The 20,548-nt window shown below is 38.5% G+C and overlaps 11 non-coding genes and 1 pseudogene across 11 annotated transcripts; 2 read left to right on the top strand and 10 right to left on the bottom strand.

Moving 5' to 3' along the window:
* Positions 1 to 254: 254 nt before the first annotated feature.
* Positions 255 to 373, bottom strand: LOC130658877 (5S ribosomal RNA). Its single transcript, XR_008986089.1, has one exon. It is a non-coding gene; the product is annotated as a 5S ribosomal RNA (ribosomal RNA).
* A 506-nt stretch (positions 374 to 879) lies between these two features.
* Positions 880 to 998, bottom strand: LOC130658889 (5S ribosomal RNA). Its single transcript, XR_008986102.1, has one exon. It is a non-coding gene; the product is annotated as a 5S ribosomal RNA (ribosomal RNA).
* Positions 999 to 1,504: 506 nt separating this feature from the next.
* Positions 1,505 to 1,623, bottom strand: LOC130659381 (5S ribosomal RNA). The gene has a single exon (XR_008986592.1). It is a non-coding gene; the product is annotated as a 5S ribosomal RNA (ribosomal RNA).
* A 506-nt stretch (positions 1,624 to 2,129) lies between these two features.
* LOC130659093 (5S ribosomal RNA) lies at positions 2,130 to 2,248 on the bottom strand. Its single transcript, XR_008986305.1, has one exon. It is a non-coding gene; the product is annotated as a 5S ribosomal RNA (ribosomal RNA).
* A 490-nt stretch (positions 2,249 to 2,738) lies between these two features.
* On the bottom strand, positions 2,739 to 2,857 carry LOC130658465 (5S ribosomal RNA). The gene has a single exon (XR_008985679.1). It is a non-coding gene; the product is annotated as a 5S ribosomal RNA (ribosomal RNA).
* Positions 2,858 to 9,652: 6,795 nt separating this feature from the next.
* Positions 9,653 to 9,771, top strand: LOC130658463 (5S ribosomal RNA). The gene has a single exon (XR_008985678.1). It is a non-coding gene; the product is annotated as a 5S ribosomal RNA (ribosomal RNA).
* A 328-nt stretch (positions 9,772 to 10,099) lies between these two features.
* Positions 10,100 to 10,264, bottom strand: LOC130660412 (U1 spliceosomal RNA). Its single transcript, XR_008987611.1, has one exon. It is a non-coding gene; the product is annotated as a U1 spliceosomal RNA (small nuclear RNA).
* A 185-nt stretch (positions 10,265 to 10,449) lies between these two features.
* On the bottom strand, positions 10,450 to 10,641 carry LOC130661454 (U2 spliceosomal RNA). The gene has a single exon (XR_008988646.1). It is a non-coding gene; the product is annotated as a U2 spliceosomal RNA (small nuclear RNA).
* Positions 10,642 to 10,963: 322 nt separating this feature from the next.
* Trnar-acg (transfer RNA arginine (anticodon ACG)) lies at positions 10,964 to 11,036 on the bottom strand. Its single transcript has one exon. It is a non-coding gene; the product is annotated as a tRNA-Arg (tRNA).
* A 4,451-nt stretch (positions 11,037 to 15,487) lies between these two features.
* Positions 15,488 to 15,606, top strand: LOC130658462 (5S ribosomal RNA). The gene has a single exon (XR_008985677.1). It is a non-coding gene; the product is annotated as a 5S ribosomal RNA (ribosomal RNA).
* Positions 15,607 to 15,934: 328 nt separating this feature from the next.
* Positions 15,935 to 16,099, bottom strand: LOC130660411 (U1 spliceosomal RNA). The gene has a single exon (XR_008987610.1). It is a non-coding gene; the product is annotated as a U1 spliceosomal RNA (small nuclear RNA).
* Positions 16,100 to 16,284: 185 nt separating this feature from the next.
* LOC130661534 (U2 spliceosomal RNA) lies at positions 16,285 to 16,489 on the bottom strand (annotated as a pseudogene).
* Positions 16,490 to 20,548: the final 4,059 nt, after the last annotated feature.

Genomic DNA, 20,548 nt, shown 5'->3' with positions numbered 1-20,548 from the left:
CTTGGCTGTTACGAAACGTGATTGCGATATAAGTCCTCGGAAGGCGGCGGAATTTTATTTTATTTGCCATTCCGTCAGGGTTATTGGATGATCGGCAATAGATCGAGTTTGTATGCATTTGAAAGCTCTTTTTTCTCGTACTATCACCTGAAAATGTCGTAGGAAAATGTCATAGGAAACACTTTCCTTAATTGTTATAACAAGAAATATATCACAGCGCCATTGAAATGAAAAGGCAACAAATGAAAATGAAAAGCCTACGACACCGGGAGTTCCCAGGCGGTCCCCCATCCAAGTACTATCCCGGTCCGACGATGCTTAACTTCCGTGATCAGACGAGAACGGGTGTGTTCATCGTGGTATGGCCGTAGACATTAGTAGGGGCAAATACGTGCAATTTATTTTGACGTTGTGATCAAATTTTTTTATTTAATTTCTTTGAGTTACTGACCTCTGCGATTACTGCAAACGTCAGTAACTCGACCGTACAATTTCTGGTAGTGGGGGCCTGCGTCCGCGCTCGCCCCCTCCTTAAGTCAAAATGAATGAGCTTAGAATAGTTGCGCGGCCAAATGTCGGTGGTGACTTAAACGCTAAGGTAAAACCTCGCTTGGCTGTTACGAAACGTGATTGCGATATAAGTCCTCGGAAGGCGGCGGAATTTTATTTTATTTGCCATTCCGTCAGGGTTATTGGATGATCGGCAATAGATCGAGTTTGTATGCATTTGAAAGCTCTTTTTTCTCGTACTATCACCTGAAAATGTCGTAGGAAAATGTCATAGGAAACACTTTCAACAACCGCCACGTTCCTTAATTGTTATAACAAGAAATATATCACAGCGCCATTGAAATGAAAAGGCAACAAATGAAAATGAAAAGCCTACGTCACCGGGAGTTCCCAGGCGGTCCCCCATCCAAGTACTATCCCGGCCCGACGATGCTTAACTTCCGTGATCAGACGAGAACGGGTGTGTTCATCGTGGTATGGCCGTAGACATTAGTAGGGGCAAATACGTGCAATTTACTTTGACGTTGTGATCAAATTTTTTTATTTAATTTCTTTGAGTTACTGACCTCTGCGATTACTGCAAACGTCAGTAACTCGACCGTACAACTTCTGGTAGTGGGGGCCTGCGTCCGCGCTCGCCCCCTCCTTAAGTCAAAATGAATGAGCTTAGAATAGTTGCGCGGCCAAATGTCGGTGGTGACTTAAACGCTAAGGTAAAACCTTGCTTGGCTGTTACGAAACGTGATTGCGATATAAATCCTCGGAAGGCGGCGGAATTTTATTTTATTTGCCATTCCGTCAGGGTTATTGGATGATCGGCAATAGATCGAGTTTGTATGCATTTGAAAGCTCTTTTTTCTCGTACTATCACCTGAGAATGTCGTAGGAAAATGTCATAGGAAACACTTTCAACAACCGCCACGTTCCTTAATTGTTATGACAAGAAATATATCACAGCGCCATTGAAATGAAAAGGCAACAAATGAAAATGAAAAGCCTACGACACCGGGAGTTCCCAGGCGGTCCCCCATCCAAGTACTATGCCGGCCCGACGATGCTTAATTTCCGTGATCAGACGAGAACGGGTGAGTTCATCGTGGTATGGCCGTAGACATTAGTAGGGGCAAATACGTGCAATTTATTTTGACGTTGTGATCAAATTTTTTTATTTAATTTCTTTGAGTTACTGACCTCTGCGATTACTGCAAACGTCAGTAACTCGACCGTACAATTTCTGGTAGTGGGGGCCTGCGTCCGCGCTCGCCCCCTCCTTAAGTCAAAATGAATGAGCTTAGAATAGTTGCGCGGCCAAATGTCGGTGGTGACTTAAACGCTAAGGTAAAACCTCGCTTGGCTGTTACGAAACGTGATTGCGATATAAGTCCTCGGAAGGCGGCGGAATTTTATTTTATTTGCCATTCCGTCAGGGTTATTGGATGATCGGCAATAGATCGAGTTTGTATGCATTTGAAAGCTCTTTTTTCTCGTACTATCACCTGAAAATGTCGTAGGAAAATGTCATAGGAAACACTTTCAACAACCGCCACGTTCCTTAATTGTTATAACAAGAAATATATCACAGCGCCATTGAAATGAAAAGGCAACAAATGAAAATGAAAAGCCTACGACACCGGGAGTTCCCAGGCGGTCTCCCATCCAAGTACTATCCCGGCCCGACGATGCTTAACTTCCGTGATCAGACGAGAACGGGTGTGTTCATCGTGGTATGGCCGTAGACAATAGTAGGTGCAAATACGTGCAATTTATTTTGACGTTGTGATCAAATTTTTTTATTTAATTTCTTTGAGTTACTGACCTCTGCGATTACTGCAAACGTCAGTAACTCGACCGTACAATTTCTGGTAGTGGGGGCCTGCGTCCGCGCTCGCCCCCTCCTTAAGTCAAAATGAATAAGCTTAGAATAGTTGCGCGGCCAAATGTCGGTGGTGACTTAAACGCTAAGGTAAAACCTCGCTTGGCTGTTACGAAACGTGATTGCGATATAAATCCTCGGAAGGCGGCGGAATTTTATTTTATTTGCCATTCCGTCAGGGTTATTGGATGATCGGCAATAGATCGAGTTTGTATGCATTTGAAAGCTCTTTTTTCTCGTACTATCACCTGAAAATGTCGTAGGAAAATGTCATAGGAAACACTTTCCTTAATTGTTATAACAAGAAATATATCACAGCGCCATTGAAATGAAAAGGCAACAAATGAAAATGAAAAGCCTACGACACCGGGAGTTCCCAGGCGGTCCCCCATCCAAGTACTATCCCGGCCCGACGATGCTTAACTTCCGTGATCAGACGAGAACGGGTGTGTTCATCGTGGTATGGCCGTAGACATTAGTAGGGGCAAATACGTGCAATTTATTTTGACGTTGTGATCAAATTTTTTTATTTAATTTCTTTGAGTTACTGACCTCTGCGATTAGGCCGAGAAGCGATAAAGAACAAGCGTTGCCATGATAGGCATCGTCCACACACCGTAACTGCTTGTGGAGCATGTCACGTTACTGTAAAGCTTACAACTGTCACCGCGTACGGATGGACGGCGACATAGTAAAAATCACGGCTGTTGATTTAGCCGTAGGATGGAGAGCGACTGTAGCGAGTGGATGGTAACTTACATGAATGCTAACAAAGGCGACGATACTAAGTGCGTGATATTACTTTCCAATATGTCTGCGTACATTCCGTTTATCAACGCATTACGCCAGAACGTGCGCGCGCGTTACACAGTAGACCATGCAGCCGAAATGCGACAGTGCGACCCTGCCAGGATCGAACCTGGAATCCCCTGATTCGTAGTCAGATGCCTTATCCATTGGGCCACAGGGCCATGCTTATGACTTCGCCCCATCGTTATTTTGGCTTGCGCATTCGTTTTACTTACGACAGAATTCTTCGTGTTTGTAGCCATGAAAGAAAGGGACTTCTGTGAGTGAATTTTTTTACTGTGGTCTAATAAAAAAGTCGAAACGCAGTGCCCAATATATGAATTGCTCCTAATAGCCGGAAACAGGCCGTGTCGATGATGTAGGCCGACATACGCAACGCAAACCAAAGAACGCTTTATGAAAATCCTAACACGAGCGCGGAAGAAGCCCAAATTAACAGACTAGATGTAATGCTGAAGACCTCAAACTCCAGCAGCTTCTCTTTCAGACTATTGCGTCGTGCTACAAATAAAAATTAACATGCTTTCGCATAGTCGCGGCACCCAAAACGGACATTATACGATGTACAGAAACACACATTTCTGTTTTCGCGCCAAATCAATTCCCGGGAGTGGTACTTTTACGTCCGCATAATTCGCACCGTCTTAAATTATATCTCATTTACACGGTAATGTTTAGTATACTTCTACTGTGATAACAAGCATCGTTTATCGTTGGATTGTTGTAAGAAAACATTAAAAATGAGTGAAGCAGCTTCTCCAAAGAAAATCGCACCCAAGAAGAAACCTGCTGCAAAGAAGACAGCTGATCACCCTAAATATGTGGACATGATCTAGGCTGCTATCGCTACCCTAAAGGAACGCGGTGGTTCATCTCGCCAAGCTATTACAAAATATATTCATGCAAATTACAAAGTTGCTGAAAACTCAGATAATCATCTGAAAATGGCTCTTAAACGAGGAGTAACATCAGGCGATTTGATTCAAATAAAGGCACTGGTGCTTCTGGATCATTCAAGCTAGGTCAGGTAAAAAAAGAAAAACCTAAGAAAAAGGCCGCAGCAAAAAAGCCAATGGCAAAGAAGCCTACTGCAAAGAAAAGTACACCAAAAAAGAAGCCAGCAAAGAAGAGCACGCCAAAGAAAGCAGCAAAGAAGCCTGCCACAAAGAAAGCCTCGGCTAAGAAACCAGCAGCTAAGAAACCCACAAAGAAGCCTGTTGCTAAAAAACCTGCAGCAAAGAAGGTCAAAAAGACTCCCAAAAAGGCAGCAAAGAAGACCGCAAAAAAATAATTTGTGTGTATCTGGCTATTACATTAACAAACGGCTATTTTTATAGCCACACATTTACAAAAAAACATTATCTTGGTACAAAGTTAAACTTGTTTAAGTCACTTAAACAGTTAAAAAAGAGTAAATTTAAGATTAGATTCCCTAAGTTTAAGTATTTTCGTTTTTAAATTTCTTATTTTCTTGCTTTTACTTTTCTTGCCCTTCATATTTTTAACATTGTCAAACTTTATGTAGCATAAAATTTTTATGTAGCATAAAATTTAAACAGAAAGCAGGACAAAGTTTGATATAAAAAGCTAGCCGTAATATTTTTTATGGATGTGTGGCTATAAAAATAGCCGTTTTTTGTTTGGTAAGATGCTTAGGCACGTTCCCCACGAATTCTTCTTGCCAACTGGATGTCTTTAGGCATGATTGTAACTCGTTTTGCGTGAATGGCACACAAGTTAGTATCCTCGAACAAGCCAACAAGGTACACTTCAGAAGCCTCTTGCAGAGCCATAACGGCTGTGCTCTGGAATCGCAGATCTGTTTTGAAGTCCTGAGCAATTTCTCGCACAAGACGCTGGAAAGGCAACTTGCGGATCAAGAGCTCGGTTGACTTCTGGTATCTTCTGATTTCTCTGAGAGCAACTGTACCAGGTCTGTAACGATGTGGTTTTTTCACTCCTCCAGTAGCTGGTGCGCTTTTCCTCGCAGCTTTAGTGGCGAGTTGTTTTCGTGGAGCCTTTCCTCCAGTAGATTTACGTGCAGTTTGCTTTGTACGAGCCATATTTTAAGAAGTCGATGTAGTACGGATACACAAGACGGTCTAAAATGCACTATCGCGCCAAAGTTTTATTTCTCATATTGATTGACAGCTAAGGTTCAAAACAAACCATTTGATTGGTGCTAAGAAAGTAATTTCTGATTGGCTGCATAATGACATTACGCTCATTACTTTAACATTTTTATAAAATCTGTGTTTTTTGGCTACGGGAAAACGGCTGTATCTTCAGATACACAAAAGCTTTTGACTTTTTTTTTTTTAGTAAGTAGCAGAAGGTTTGGCGAATTCCAACGATGCCAAATTTATTGCCTTACTGAAACATTAAGACTACGAATTTTTAAAAAAACTACAGTTTTACAGGCTGTGCTCTGGAATCGCAGATCTGTTTTGAAGTCCTGAGCAATTTCTCGCACAAGACGCTGGAAAGGCAACTTGCGGATCAAGAGCTCGGTTGACTTCTGGTATCTTCTGATTTCTCTGAGAGCAACTGTACTAGGTCTGTAACGATGTGGTTTTTTCACTCCTCCAGTAGCTGGTGCGCTTTTCCTCGCAGCTTTAGTGGCGAGTTGTTTTCGTGGAGCCTTTCCTCCAGTAGATTTACGTGCAGTTTGCTTTGTACGAGCCATATTTTAAGAAGTCGATGTAGTACGGATACACAAGACGGTCTAAAATGCACTATCGCGCCAAAGTTTTATTTCTCATATTGATTGACAGCTAAGGTTCAAAACAAACCATTTGATTGGTGCTAAGAAAGTAATTTCTGATTGGCTGCATAATGACATTACGCTCATTACTTTAACATTTTTATAAAATCTGTGTTTTTTGGCTACGGGAAAACGGCTGTATCTTCAGATACACAAAAGCTTTTGACTTTTTTTTTTTTTAGTAAGTAGCAGAAGGTTTGGCGAATTCCAACGATGCCAAATTTATTGCCTTACTGAAACATTAAGACTACGAATTTTTAAAAAAACTACAGTTTTACAGGCTGTGCTCTGGAATCGCAGATCTGTTTTGAAGTCCTGAGCAATTTCTCGCACAAGACGCTGGAAAGGCAACTTGCGGATCAAGAGCTCGGTTGACTTCTGGTATCTTCTGATTTCTCTGAGAGCAACTGTACCAGGTCTGTAACGATGTGGTTTTTTCACTCCTCCAGTAGCTGGTGCGCTTTTCCTCGCAGCTTTAGTGGCGAGTTGTTTTCGTGGAGCCTTTCCTCCAGTAGATTTACGTGCAGTTTGCTTTGTACGAGCCATATTTTAAGAAGTCGATGTAGTACGGATACACAAGACGGTCTAAAATGCACTATCGCGCCAAAGTTTTATTTCTCATATTGATTGACAGCTAAGGTTCAAAACAAACCATTTGATTGGTGCTAAGAAAGTAATTTCTGATTGGCTGCATAATGACATTACGCTCATTACTTTAACATTTTTATAAAATCTGTGTTTTTTGGCTACGGGAAAACGGCTGTATCTTCTGATACACAAAAGCTTTTGACTTTTTTTTTTTTAGTAAGTAGCAGAAGGTTTGGCGAATTCCAACGATGCCAAATTTATTGCCTTACTGAAACATTAAGACCACGAATTTTTAAAAAAACTACAGTTTTACTTAAAAAAATGTACAAAATGTTCGGAACATTTTGTAATGACGCAACTCTATTGGTTAATTAGGGTGTTTCCACGAGCAGTAGGTAATTTTATGGCCTCTTTTTAAAGCTGTCTGAATTCTGTTAACTCAAACGTTGTTTTTGTACTCGTTCTGTACGCAACTATATCAATATGTCTGGACGCGGAAAAGGAGGTAAAGGATTGGGAAAAGGAGGTGCTAAACGTCACCGAAAAATTCTTCGTGATAACATTCAGGGAATCACAAAACCTGCTATTCGACGTCTTGCTCGACGAGGTGGTGTCAAACGTATCTCTGGCCTTATCTATGAGGAAACCAGAGGTGTACTGAAGGTTTTCTTAGAGAATGTTATTCGTGATGCTGTAACCTACACAGAGCACGCTAAACGCAAGACCGTTACCGCTATGGATGTTGTTTATGCCTTAAAACGTCAAGGAAGAACTCTTTACGGATTCGGAGGTTAAGCGTTGTCATTGCTCAACAAAAACGGCTATTTTTATAGCCACAAATCTTTTAAAACATTACTTTGTGCACGCTTCCAAATTACACAATGTGTAAAGTCTTGTCACAGTTACATTTATTGCTATACGATACTATGTCATATATGACACAAAAAAAATTTAGAAATACTTTGTAGGGTTAATTTGCCTGGGAGTGTTTCCGTGAAAAGCTGGGTTAAGTTAAATGTAAGCAATAACATGGATCAATGTACTTGTCTTTTCTGCAAGTACAGCTAATAATACGTATGAAAAGTGAAGCTAATCCACACACACATGGGGAAGTATTTTAAATGTAGGCTAGTGTTCTTAAGCACATTATTTAGAAGTTTTATTAACTTCGGTTAACTTGTAGTGACGCCAAGTAAATGTTTTTTTAAAGATGTGTGGTCTTAAAAAAGACCGTTTGTGTTTGGTAGACGTTGGTTTACTTGCTGCTTGTGTATTTTGTGACGGCTTTTGTTCCTTCACTGACTGCGTGTTTTGCAAGTTCTCCAGGCAAGAGAAGACGTACTGCGGTTTGAATTTCACGAGAAGAGATGGTCGACTTTTTGTTTTGAAGAGCCAAACGCGAAGCTTCGGAAGCAATGCGCTCAAAGATGTCGTTGACAAATGAGTTCATGATGCTCATAGCTTTGCTTGAAACTCCGACATCTGGGTGAACTTGTTTCAAAACATTGTAGATGTAAATAGCATAACTTTCCTTTCTCTTTCTCTTGCGTTTCTTTTCACCAGTTCCACCAATCTTTCCTCCTTTTTTGCCGGCTCTTTTTTCACCTTTCTTGGCTACTTTAGGTGCCTGTTTTCCTCCTTTAGCTGCTGCGTCAGACATGGTTAAAAATTTTTGCTACTTAACTTGTAAATAAGCATTAAACTGCAAGTCAAAACTTTTTGTTTATAAGTAAAAAAATCGGATCGAATTCGATCCGAAAACGCCGATACCCGCCAAGTAAATGTTTTTTTAAAGATGTGTGGTCTTAAAAAAGACCGTTTGTGTTTGGTAGACGTTGGTTTACTTGCTGCTTGTGTATTTTGTGACGGCTTTTGTTCCTTCACTGACTGCGTGTTTTGCAAGTTCTCCAGGCAAGAGAAGACGTACTGCGGTTTGAATTTCACGAGAAGAGATGGTCGACTTTTTGTTTTGAAGAGCCAAACGCGAAGCTTCGGAAGCAATGCGCTCAAAGATGTCGTTGACAAATGAGTTCATGATGCTCATAGCTTTGCTTGAAACTCCGACATCTGGGTGAACTTGTTTCAAAACATTGTAGATGTAAATAGCATAACTTTCCTTTCTCTTTCTCTTGCGTTTCTTTTCACCAGTTCCACCAATCTTTCCTCCTTTTTTGCCGGCTCTTTTTTCACCTTTCTTGGCTACTTTAGGTGCCTGTTTTCCTCCTTTAGCTGCTGCGTCAGACATGGTTAAAAATTTTTGCTACTTAACTTGTAAATAAGCATTAAACTGCAAGTCAAAACTTTTTGTTTATAAGTAAAAAAATCGGATCGAATTCGATCCGAAAACGCCGATACGCAATTTAATTGGTTAAAAAAAAAATCTTTTGTTTAATACTTAATTATGATTGGTTAAAAAAACATGATTTCGATCCTATTTTTATGATGAAAAAACGAGTAAAGTTTATTTCGTTAACACTTACGTTAAATATTCGTACGTTTTTGTATTAACTTACAAATCAAATCGCAGTTATGTCTGGACGTGGAAAAGGTGGAAAAGCTAAGGCTAAAGCCAAGACAAGATCCTCAAGAGCTGGACTTCAATTTCCAGTCGGTAGAGTGCATAGATTCCTTCGTAGAGGGCACTATGCTAACCGAATTGGATCTGGAGCACCAGTTTACTTAGCAGCCGTCTTGGAATATTTATCTGCTGAGATATTGGAGTTGGCTGGTAACGCAGCAAGAGACAACAAAAAAGCTAGGATTATTCCAAGACATTTACAATTGGCTGTTCGTAATGATGAAGAATTAAACAAACTTTTGAGCGGTGTAACCATTGCAGCTGGTGGTGTTTTGCCAAACATTCAAGCTGTCTTACTCCCAAAGAAGAACGACAAAGGACAGAAGAAGTAAACCGCTACACTCAGAAAACAACGGCTATTTTTATAGCCACACATCTTTAAAAAAACATTGTTTTTTTCACAAAACTATAACCTTAAAGTCTAATAGATAATCCATGCATACGCCTTGTCCTAAGTAACTCAAAGAAATTAAATAAAAAAATTTGATCACAACGTCAAAATAAATTGCACGTATTTGCACCTACTAATGTCTACGGCCATACCACGATGAACACACCCGTTCTCGTCTGATCACGGAAGTTAAGCATCGTCGGGCCGGGATAGTACTTGGATGGGGGACCGCCTGGGAACTCCCGGTGTCGTAGGCTTTTCATTTTCATTTGCTGTGATATATTTCTTGTTATAACAATTAAGGAACGTGGCGGTTGTTGAAAGTGTTTCCTATGACATTTTCCTACGACATTTTCAGGTGATAGTACGAGAAAAAAGAGCTTTCAAATGCATACAAACTCGATCTATTGCCGATCATCCAATAACCCTGACGGAATGGCAAATAAAATAAAATTCCGCCGCCTTCCGAGGACTTATATCGCAATCACGTTTCGTAACAGCCAAGCGAGGTTTTACCTTAGCGTTTAAGTCACCACCGACATTTGGCCGCGCAACTTTTCTAAGCTCATTCATTTTGACTTAAGGAGGGGGCGAGCGCGGACGCAGGCCCCCACTACCAGAAATTGTACGGTCGAGTTACTGACGTTTGCAGTAATCGCAGAGGTCAGCCCAAGCGTAGTGCAATGCAAGAGCCTCACTCTGGAAGAAAACCCTCATTGATCAGTCTTTACTTCCCCGTCAGGTAAGTATGAGTTGGAACTGCACCGTAGCATGAGGGTACCCTTCAAAGTTTGTTAATGCTTGTGGCTTGAGTGTGTTATAAACTGCCGTGTCGCGGGGCATAGGCTGTATTCTCCCCCAGTGTACGCGTTTTGTTCCCGCCGTAGACTATGCAGAGTGCCGTCGGAAAGAGGACTGCTATTATTCTTTTATTGCTTATGTGGGCCGCCATCGGTAATAGTGCAACACCAAGGCAACCCGTGGTCACGGCGTGAATGAATCCACCTCCATGACCCAAGGCCAAAAATCAGATTAATATACTGACCATTCAGAGAATGGCCTACCAGATATTAAACTGATAAGAACAGATACTACACTTGATCTTAGCCATTAGGCCGAGAAGCGATAAAGAACAAGCGTTGCCATGATAGGCATCGTCCACACACCGTAACTGCTTGTGGAGCATGTCACGTTACTGTAAAGCTTACAACTGTCACCGCGTACGGATGGACGGCGACATAGTAAAAATCACGGCTGTTGATTTAGCCGTAGGATGGAGAGCGACTGTAGCAAGTGGATGGTAACTTACATGAATGCTAACAAAGGCGACGATACTAAGTGCGTGATATTACTTTCCAATATGTCTGCGTACATTCCGTTTATCAACGCATTACGCCAGAACGTGCGCGCGCGTTACACAGTAGACCATGCAGCCGAAATGCGACAGTGCGACCCTGCCAGGAGTCGAACCTGGAATCCCCTGATTCGTAGTCAGATGCCTTATCCATTGGGCCACAGGGCCATGCTTATGACTTCGCCCCATCGTCATTTTGGCTTGCGCATTCGTTTTACTTACGACAGAATTCTTCGTGTTTGTAGCCATGAAAGAAAGGGACTTCTGTGAGTGAATTTTTTTACTGTGGTCTAATAAAAAAGTCGAAACGCAGTGCCCAATATATGAATTGCTCCTAATAGCCGGAAACAGGCCGTGTCGATGATGTAGGCCGACATACGCAACGCAAACCAAAGAACGCTTTATGAAAATCCTAACACGAGCGCGGAAGAAGCCCAAATTAACAGACTAGATGTAATGCTGAAGACCTCAAACTCCAGCAGCTTCTCTTGCAGACTATTGCGTCGTACTACAAATAAAAATTAACATGCTTTCGCATAGTCGCGGCACCCAAAACGGACATTATACGATGTACAGAAACACACATTTCTGTTTTCGCGCCAAATCAATTCCCGGGAGTGGTACTTTTACGTCCGCATACTTCGCACCGTCTTAAATTATATCTCATTTACACGGTAATGTTTAGTATACTTCTACTGTGATAACAAGCATCGTTTATCGTTGGATTGTTGTAAGAAAACATTAAAAATGAGTGAAGCAGCTTCTCCAAAGAAAATCGCACCCAAGAAGAAACCTGCTGCAAAGAAGACAGCTGATCACCCTAAATATGTGGACATGATCAAGGCTGCTATCGCTACCCTAAAGGAACGCGGTGGTTCATCTCGCCAAGCTATTACAAAATATATTCATGCAAATTACAAAGTTGCTGAAAACTCAGATCATCATCTGAAAATGGCTCTTAAACGAGGAGTAACATCAGGCGATTTGATTCAAACTAAAGGCACTGGTGCTTCTGGATCATTCAAGCTAGGTCAGGTAAAAAAAGAAAAACCTAAGAAAAAGGCCGCAGCAAAAAAGCCAACGGCAAAGAAGCCTACTGCAAAGAAAAGTACACCAAAAAAGAAGCCAGCAAAGAAGAGCACGCCAAAGAAAGCAGCAAAGAAGCCTGCCACAAAGAAAGCCTCGGCTAAGAAACCAGCAGCTAAGAAACCCACAAAGAAGCCTGTTGCTAAAAAACCTGCAGCAAAGAAGGTCAAAAAGACTCCCAAAAAGGCAGCAAAGAAGACCGCAAAAAAATAATTTGTGTGTATCTGGCTATTACATTAACAAACGGCTATTTTTATAGCCACACATTTACAAAAAAACATTATCTTGGTACAAAGTTAAACTTGTTTAAGTCACTTAAACAGTTAAAAAAGAGTAAATTTAAGTATTTTCGTTTTTAAATTTCTTATTTTCTTGCTTTTACTTTTCTTGCCCTTCATATTTTTAACATTGTCAAACTTTATGTAGCATAAAATTTTTATGTAGCATAAAATTTAAACAGAAAGCAGGACAAAGTTTGATATAAAAAGCTAGCCGTAATATTTTTTATGGATGTGTGGCTATAAAAATAGCCGTTTTTTGTTTGGTAAGATGCTTAGGCACGTTCCCCACGAATTCTTCTTGCCAACTGGATGTCTTTAGGCATGATTGTAACTCGTTTTGCGTGAATGGCACACAAGTTAGTATCCTCGAACAAGCCAACAAGGTACGCTTCAGAAGCCTCTTGCAGAGCCATAACGGCTGTGCTCTGGAATCGCAGATCTGTTTTGAAGTCCTGAGCAATTTCTCGCACAAGACGCTGGAAAGGCAACTTGCGGATCAAGAGCTCGGTTGACTTCTGGTATCTTCTGATTTCTCTGAGAGCAACTGTACCAGGTCTGTAACGATGTGGTTTTTTCACTCCTCCAGTAGCTGGTGCGCTTTTCCTCGCAGCTTTAGTGGCGAGTTGTTTTCGTGGAGCCTTTCCTCCAGTAGATTTACGTGCAGTTTGCTTTGTACGAGCCATATTTTAAGAAGTCGATGTAGTACGGATACACAAGACGGTCTAAAATGCACTATCGCGCCAAAGTTTTATTTCTCATATTGATTGACAGCTAAGGTTCAAAACAAACCATTTGATTGGTGCTAAGAAAGTAATTTCTGATTGGCTGCATAATGACATTACGCTCATTACTTTAACATTTTTATAAAATCTGTGTTTTTTGGCTACGGGAAAACGGCTGTATCTTCTGATACACAAAAGCTTTTGACTTTTTTTTTTTTTAGTAAGTAGCAGAAGGTTTGGCGAATTCCAACGATGCCAAATTTATTGCCTTACTGAAACATTAAGACCACGAATTTTTAAAAAAACTACAGTTTTACTTAAAAAAATGTACAAAATGTTCGGAACATTTTGTAATGACGCAACTCTATTGGTTAATTAGGGTGTTTCCACGAGCAGTAGGTAATTTTATGGCCTCTTTTTAAAGCTGTCTGAATTCTGTTAACTCAAACGTTGTTTTTGTACTCGTTCTGTACGCAACTATATCAATATGTCTGGACGCGGAAAAGGAGGTAAAGGATTGGGAAAAGGAGGTGCTAAACGTCACCGAAAAATTCTTCGTGATAACATTCAGGGAATCACAAAACCTGCTATTCGACGTCTTGCTCGACGAGGTGGTGTCAAACGTATCTCTGGCCTTATCTATGAGGAAACCAGAGGTGTACTGAAGGTTTTCTTAGAGAATGTTATTCGTGATGCTGTAACCTACACAGAGCACGCTAAACGCAAGACCGTTACCGCTATGGATGTTGTTTATGCCTTAAAACGTCAAGGAAGAACTCTTTACGGATTCGGAGGTTAAGCGTTGTCATTGCTCAACAAAAACGGCTATTTTTATAGCCACAAATCTTTTAAAACATTACTTTGTGCACGCTTCCAAATTACACAATGTGTAAAGTCTTGTCACAGTTACATTTATTGCTATACGATACTATGTCATATATGACACAAACCCTTTTTCATATATAACCCTTTGTAGGGTTAATTTGCCTGGGAGTGTTTCCGTGAAAAGCTGGGTTAAGTTAAATGTAAGCAATAACATGGATCAATGTACTTGTCTTTTCTGCAAGTACAGCTAATAATACGTATGAAAAGTGAAGCTAATCCACACACACATGGGGAAGTATTTTAAATGTAGGCTAGTGTTCTTAAGCACATTATTTAGAAGTTTTATTAACTTCGGTTAACTTGTAGTGACGCCAAGTAAATGTTTTTTTAAAGATGTGTGGTCTTAAAAAAGACCGTTTGTGTTTGGTAGACGTTGGTTTACTTGCTGCTTGTGTATTTTGTGACGGCTTTTGTTCCTTCACTGACTGCGTGTTTTGCAAGTTCTCCAGGCAAGAGAAGACGTACTGCGGTTTGAATTTCACGAGAAGAGATGGTCGACTTTTTGTTTTGAAGAGCCAAACGCGAAGCTTCGGAAGCAATGCGCTCAAAGATGTCGTTGACAAATGAGTTCATGATGCTCATAGCTTTGCTTGAAACTCCGACATCTGGGTGAACTTGTTTCAAAACATTGTAGATGTAAATAGCATAACTTTCCTTTCTCTTTCTCTTGCGTTTCTTTTCACCAGTTCCACCAATCTTTCCTCCTTTTTTGCCGGCTCTTTTTTCACCTTTCTTGGCTACTTTAGGTGCCTGTTTTCCTCCTTTAGCTGCTGCGTCAGACATGGTTAAAAATTTTTGCTACTTAACTTGTAAATAAGCATTAAACTGCAAGTCAAAACTTTTTGTTTATAAGTAAAAAAATCGGATCGAATTCGATCCGAAAACGCCGATACGCAATTTAATTGGTTAAAAAAAAAATCTTTTGTTTAATACTTAATTATGATTGGTTAAAAAAACATGATTTCGATCCTATTTTTATGATGAAAAAACGAGTAAAGTTTATTTCGTTAACACTTACGTTAAATATTCGTACGTTTTTGTATTAACTTACAAATCAAATCGCAGTTATGTCTGGACGTGGAAAAGGTGGAAAAGCTAAGGCTAAAGCCAAGACAAGATCCTCAAGAGCTGGACTTCAATTTCCAGTCGGTAGAGTGCATAGATTCCTTCGTAGAGGGCACTATGATAACCGAATTGGATCTGGAGCACCAGTTTACTTAGCAGCCGTCTTGGAATATTTATCTGCTGAGATATTGGAGTTGGCTGGTAACGCAGCAAGAGACAACAAAAAAGCTAGGATTATTCCAAGACATTTACAATTGGCTGTTCGTAATGATGAAGAATTAAACAAACTTTTGAGCGGTGTAACCATTGCAGCTGGTGGTGTTTTGCCAAACATTCAAGCTGTCTTACTCCCAAAGAAGAACGACAAAGGACAGAAGAAGTAAACCGCTACACTCAGAAAACAACGGCTATTTTTATAGCCACACATCTTTAAAAAAACATTGTTTTTTTCACAAAACTATAACCTTAAAGTCTAATAGATAATCCATGCATACGCCTTGTCCTAAGTAACTCAAAGAAATTAAATAAAAAAATTTGATCACAACGTCAAAATAAATTGCACGTATTTGCACCTACTAATGTCTACGGCCATACCACGATGAACACACCCGTTCTCGTCTGATCACGGAAGTTAAGCATCGTCGGGCCGGGATAGTACTTGGATGGGGGACCGCCTGGGAACTCCCGGTGTCGTAGGCTTTTCATTTTCATTTGCTGTGATATATTTCTTGTTATAACAATTAAGGAACGTGGCGGTTGTTGAAAGTGTTTCCTATGACATTTTCCTACGACATTTTCAGGTGATAGTACGAGAAAAAAGAGCTTTCAAATGCATACAAACTCGATCTATTGCCGATCATCCAATAACCCTGACGGAATGGCAAATAAAATAAAATTCCGCCGCCTTCCGAGGACTTATATCGCAATCACGTTTCGTAACAGCCAAGCGAGGTTTTACCTTAGCGTTTAAGTCACCACCGACATTTGGCCGCGCAACTTTTCTAAGCTCATTCATTTTGACTTAAGGAGGGGGCGAGCGCGGACGCAGGCCCCCACTACCAGAAATTGTACGGTCGAGTTACTGACGTTTGCAGTAATCGCAGAGGTCAGCCCAAGCGTAGTGCAATGCAAGAGCCTCACTCTGGAAGAAAACCCTCATTGATCAGTCTTTACTTCCCCGTCAGGTAAGTATGAGTTGGAACTGCACCGTAGCATGAGGGTACCCTTCAAAGTTTGTTAATGCTTGTGGCTTGAGTGTGTTATAAACTGCCGTGTCGCGGGGCATAGGCTGTATTCTCCCCCAGTGTACGCGTTTTGTTCCCGCCGTAGACTATGCAGAGTGCCGTCGGAAAGAGGACTGCTATTATTCTTTTATTGCTTATGTGGGCCGCCATCGGTAATAGTGCAACACCAAGGCAACCCGTGGTCACGGCGTGAATGAATCCACCTCCATGACCCAAGGCCAAAAATCAGATTAATATACTGACCATTCAGAGAATGGCCTACCAGATATTAAACTGATAAGAACAGATACTTTTTTTTTTTTTTTTTTTTTTTTTTTTTTATTATATTTACAATATATCTTACACTATATCCAGCAGTATATTATTTCATACATTTGCCACAGATACGTTTTTTTTTTTTTTTTTTTTTTTTTTTTTTTTTAATTATAATCAATAATATTTATTCCAAATTCCTGCATCCAAAATGTACAAACGCACTTTACCCTCAATTTACTATATAGGGTTTCGATAACTACGCCAAATTTTGTATTTAAAAATTAATAAGCACATTTACCCCAGAAGATACCTTATTTTATTCTGTTCTATTTTGCATATCTGGTGGTTAATACAAAATATTTCTTTAAAATCTTCTAATTTATTTTTATTTTTATATTTTTTATAGTGTATTTCTATTACATTTCTTATGTTATTATTGATGTTCATTTTTATCTGTTTAACATTGGGTATTTTATCTTCATACTTATATACGTTTCTTGTATTCCACAGTTCTTGTGTTACAGCTGTAATAATTGTTATTATTAGTTTTGTTACGTGTGATTTTTTGGGAAGATCAGTAATGTTGTTTAAAAGTACGTAGTCAGTCGGGGTGGATTGTTTTTGAGTGTCATGTAGGTTTTTTATTTTATTAGTGTAATAATTCCATACATTTTCTGCCAATGGACACGTTACAAAAACATGTTGTATATCTTCTATTCCTTTACAGTACTTGCAGTTTATACCGAATTTATTCTTATATCTTTTCCATTTATTTAAAAGGTTATTTGTCGGCAGAATTTGGTGTAGGATTCTAAAAGTTATGTTCTTACTTGATGGTATGTTGTAAGAGTTAAAAACGTTTGGCCAAATATTTTCCCATTTAATTCTTTTTCCTGTTATTGCTTCCCATTTTATTTCTGCTTTGACTGGAGATTGTATGTCCTTATGTAGTACTTGATATATTTTTTGACAGTTGTTTGTTCTTTTAGGGTTTCTTTGTTTTGTTTAAATAAATTTAAAATGTTCTTATAATGTTTTGAAACATTACAATCTATAGTTTTTATGCATTTGTTTTCCCTTAAGTAGTTCCATGACTTTTTGTATTTGCTAATTGTTATAGCCGTCCAGTATCTCGGCAGAAATCTTGAGGTGGAATTATTTTTTTCTTGTAGAGATTCCATATAATCTTTTACTATGAGAGCATTACCTTGTTCTTTGACATTTATCAAACCCAAACCTCCTTTTTTTATTGATCTGTATACTGTTTCCCTTTTTAAAGGTTCTGTCTCCATATTCCACAAAAATCTAAAAATATTTCTTTCTATTTCTTTTACTGCCCATTGGGGTATAAAAAATATGTTTGCAACGTGCCAAATCTTACTAAGAAGAATATTATGTATTATCAGGACTTTCCCTTTATATGATAAATGTCTGTATTTAATTATATTTATTTTGGTTTTAATTTTATTTATCTGTTTTGTCCAATTTTTATTTATATCGTGTAATATGTCGTTACTAATCGTAACACCTAAGTATTCTATATGTTCTTTCCAGTTTATTTTGGAATTTTCTATTTCGTAATTCGTTTTCCTTTCTCCTATCACTAGTCCAATTGTTTTTTCATGATTTAGTTTTGCACCAGAGGCCTTTTCGTATTTGTCGTATATTTTTAAAGCTTCGTTGTAAGATGCTAAATTTTGGAGGAACAGTGTCGTGTCGTCCGCATATTGAGACAATTTATGCTCTTCCTGTTTTCCGGGAATATATATGCCTCTTACCTTTGGTTCTGTCCTAATGCATACAGCCATTACTTCTGCAAGGAGTACGTATAGTGGTTGGGATAGGGGGCATCCCTGTCTTATTCCCCTTTTTACTTCAAGAGTTGCTGACAGGTGACCGTTATTGATTAGAGTGGCTTTGACATCTTTGTATAGCGTTTCTATGTAGCTGATGAAAGTATTTTCAAATCCCATCGCTTTTAGAGTGGTCCCAATAAAGTTATGTTCTACCCTATCGAAAGCTTTTTGTTGGTCCAATTGTATGACGAAGGCAGTGCCCCCTTTTTCTTTATAATATTGAATAAGATCACGTAATAGAATAATATTGGAGAATATGTTTCTGCCCGGAACAGCACACGTCTGATCGCACCCTATCAAAGATGACAGGCATGATGTTAAACGTTTAGCCAGTATTATCGCAAGTATTTTATAATCTGCTGTCAGCAGAGTTATCGGTCTCCAATTTTTAATATTCTGGATGTCTCCTTTTTTTGGGATCAGATTAATTATTCCTATTTTTTGGGTGTTACTTAGGTGTTTTTGAATAAGTATGTTGTTAAAAAGTTTGGTTAGTATTGGGGTTAGTTTTTCGATAAAAGTTTGGTAAAACTCAGCTGGGATTCCATCAATCCCAGGAGATCTATTTGTGTTTAGCTTCATAATTGCATTTATAACTTCTTGTTCCGTCACTTTCTTGTTTAGCATTTCATTTTGTTCTTTACTTAATTTATATTTTATTTTTTGTTGTAGTTCTTCAGTTATTTTTTTATCTGTTTTGCTTGGGGTATATATGTTTATGTATTCAGTTCTGATGCATTTTAAAATTTCTTTTGGATTTTCAATTGTTTTGTTGTGATAATTTAGAATTGTGATATTTTTTTTTATTTTGTTTTTTATTTTCTTCCAAAAAGAAGAATTTTGAAGGTGTCTCTCCTTCCTCTATTATTTTTTCTCTACTCCTTGTTTTAATACCTTCGTTTAAAGTTTGAATGATGTTATTTATTTTTGTTTTTATCTGTTGTTGAATTTCGTTATCATTATTTTCATTATGTAAGGAGTTTATAAGTGTTTCTAATTGTTGTTTTGTTTCTTGACTTTTTTTGGTGCAGTACATTATAGCATGTGATTTAATTATGTTTTTAAAAATGTCCCATTCGATAGATTGGCTTATAGTTTGGTTATATTTATCTATTATGTTTGTTACATCTGTTTTATATGTTGTTTCATTCAATATTGATGTATTTAGTTTCCAGTATCCTGGTCCTTTTGTTTTGTTTCTATTCTTTCCCATCGATACTGTACAGCTTACGATGTGGTGATCTGAATAGAGATTTGGAGTAATTTTTACCTCGTTTATTACGTTTATTTCATTTGGTAAGTATATTCTGTCTAGTCTGCTCTTAATTACACCATTTGGGGCTACCCACGTATACTTTTTAGCATTTGGATTTTGTTTCCTCCAAATATCAGTCAAGTTATGTTCTGTGAGTACCTCATTAAGTTCGTCATATCCATAGTTGTGTAAAATAGACTGTGTACCTCCTGTTCTGTCTTTTTTATTCATATCCGTCATATTAAAATCGCCGTTTATAATTACAGGTATACTTGGTGTTATAAATTTTTTAATTTTATTATAAAAAATCTTTCTTTCTTGCGGTTTATTCGGTCCGTATATGTTTAGAATTTGAATTTGATGGCTTTCTATTTCAATTATAATACTAATTAACCTACCATTCATATGACAATTATAGTTTATAACTTTAATATTTCTATTAGGTTTAATTAATATTGCTGTTCCACCACTATTTTCTGTTCCATTGTTCCAATAGGATTTTCCCTTCCATTCCTTTTTACATGTTAGTTCGTTATCTTCCGTGGTATGTGTTTCCTGAATGCTCACTATGTCATAGGGAGCATCAAGAAACATTTTAAAAATATTTTTTCTTTTCTGGACGTCTCTTAGCCCATTTACATTTGCCGTAGCTATCGTTACACCAGCCATAATTAAAAATAAAGTACGTCCCACACCCATATGCATAGAAAAATAGAATAATATTATCATTATATTTTTTAACTAGCATTTTCTTTTTTTTTTTTTTTTTTTTTTTTTTTTTTTTTTTTAATTATTAGAAAAATTTAAGAATAGAAGGATTACCTTCGTATCTTTTCCATGTATTTATCAATTTTTCTTTTAATATCGTCCTGGGTTTGTTTTGATTTCATCCATATTTGTTTCACTTCTTCAGGTATTCTTTCTTCTATTTTAACAAAGTCACCTGGGTAGTATTTCCCATAACTCAAAATTAGCATACTGACCATGAAATCAGTTCCTTCCCTTTTATTTAATTTGTTTTTTATTTCAGG

Source organism: Hydractinia symbiolongicarpus, chromosome 9 (genome assembly GCF_029227915.1).
Source record: "Hydractinia symbiolongicarpus strain clone_291-10 chromosome 9, HSymV2.1, whole genome shotgun sequence".
NCBI lineage: Eukaryota > Metazoa > Cnidaria > Hydrozoa > Anthoathecata > Hydractiniidae > Hydractinia > Hydractinia symbiolongicarpus.
This window is presented reverse-complemented; position numbering and strand designations above follow the sequence as displayed.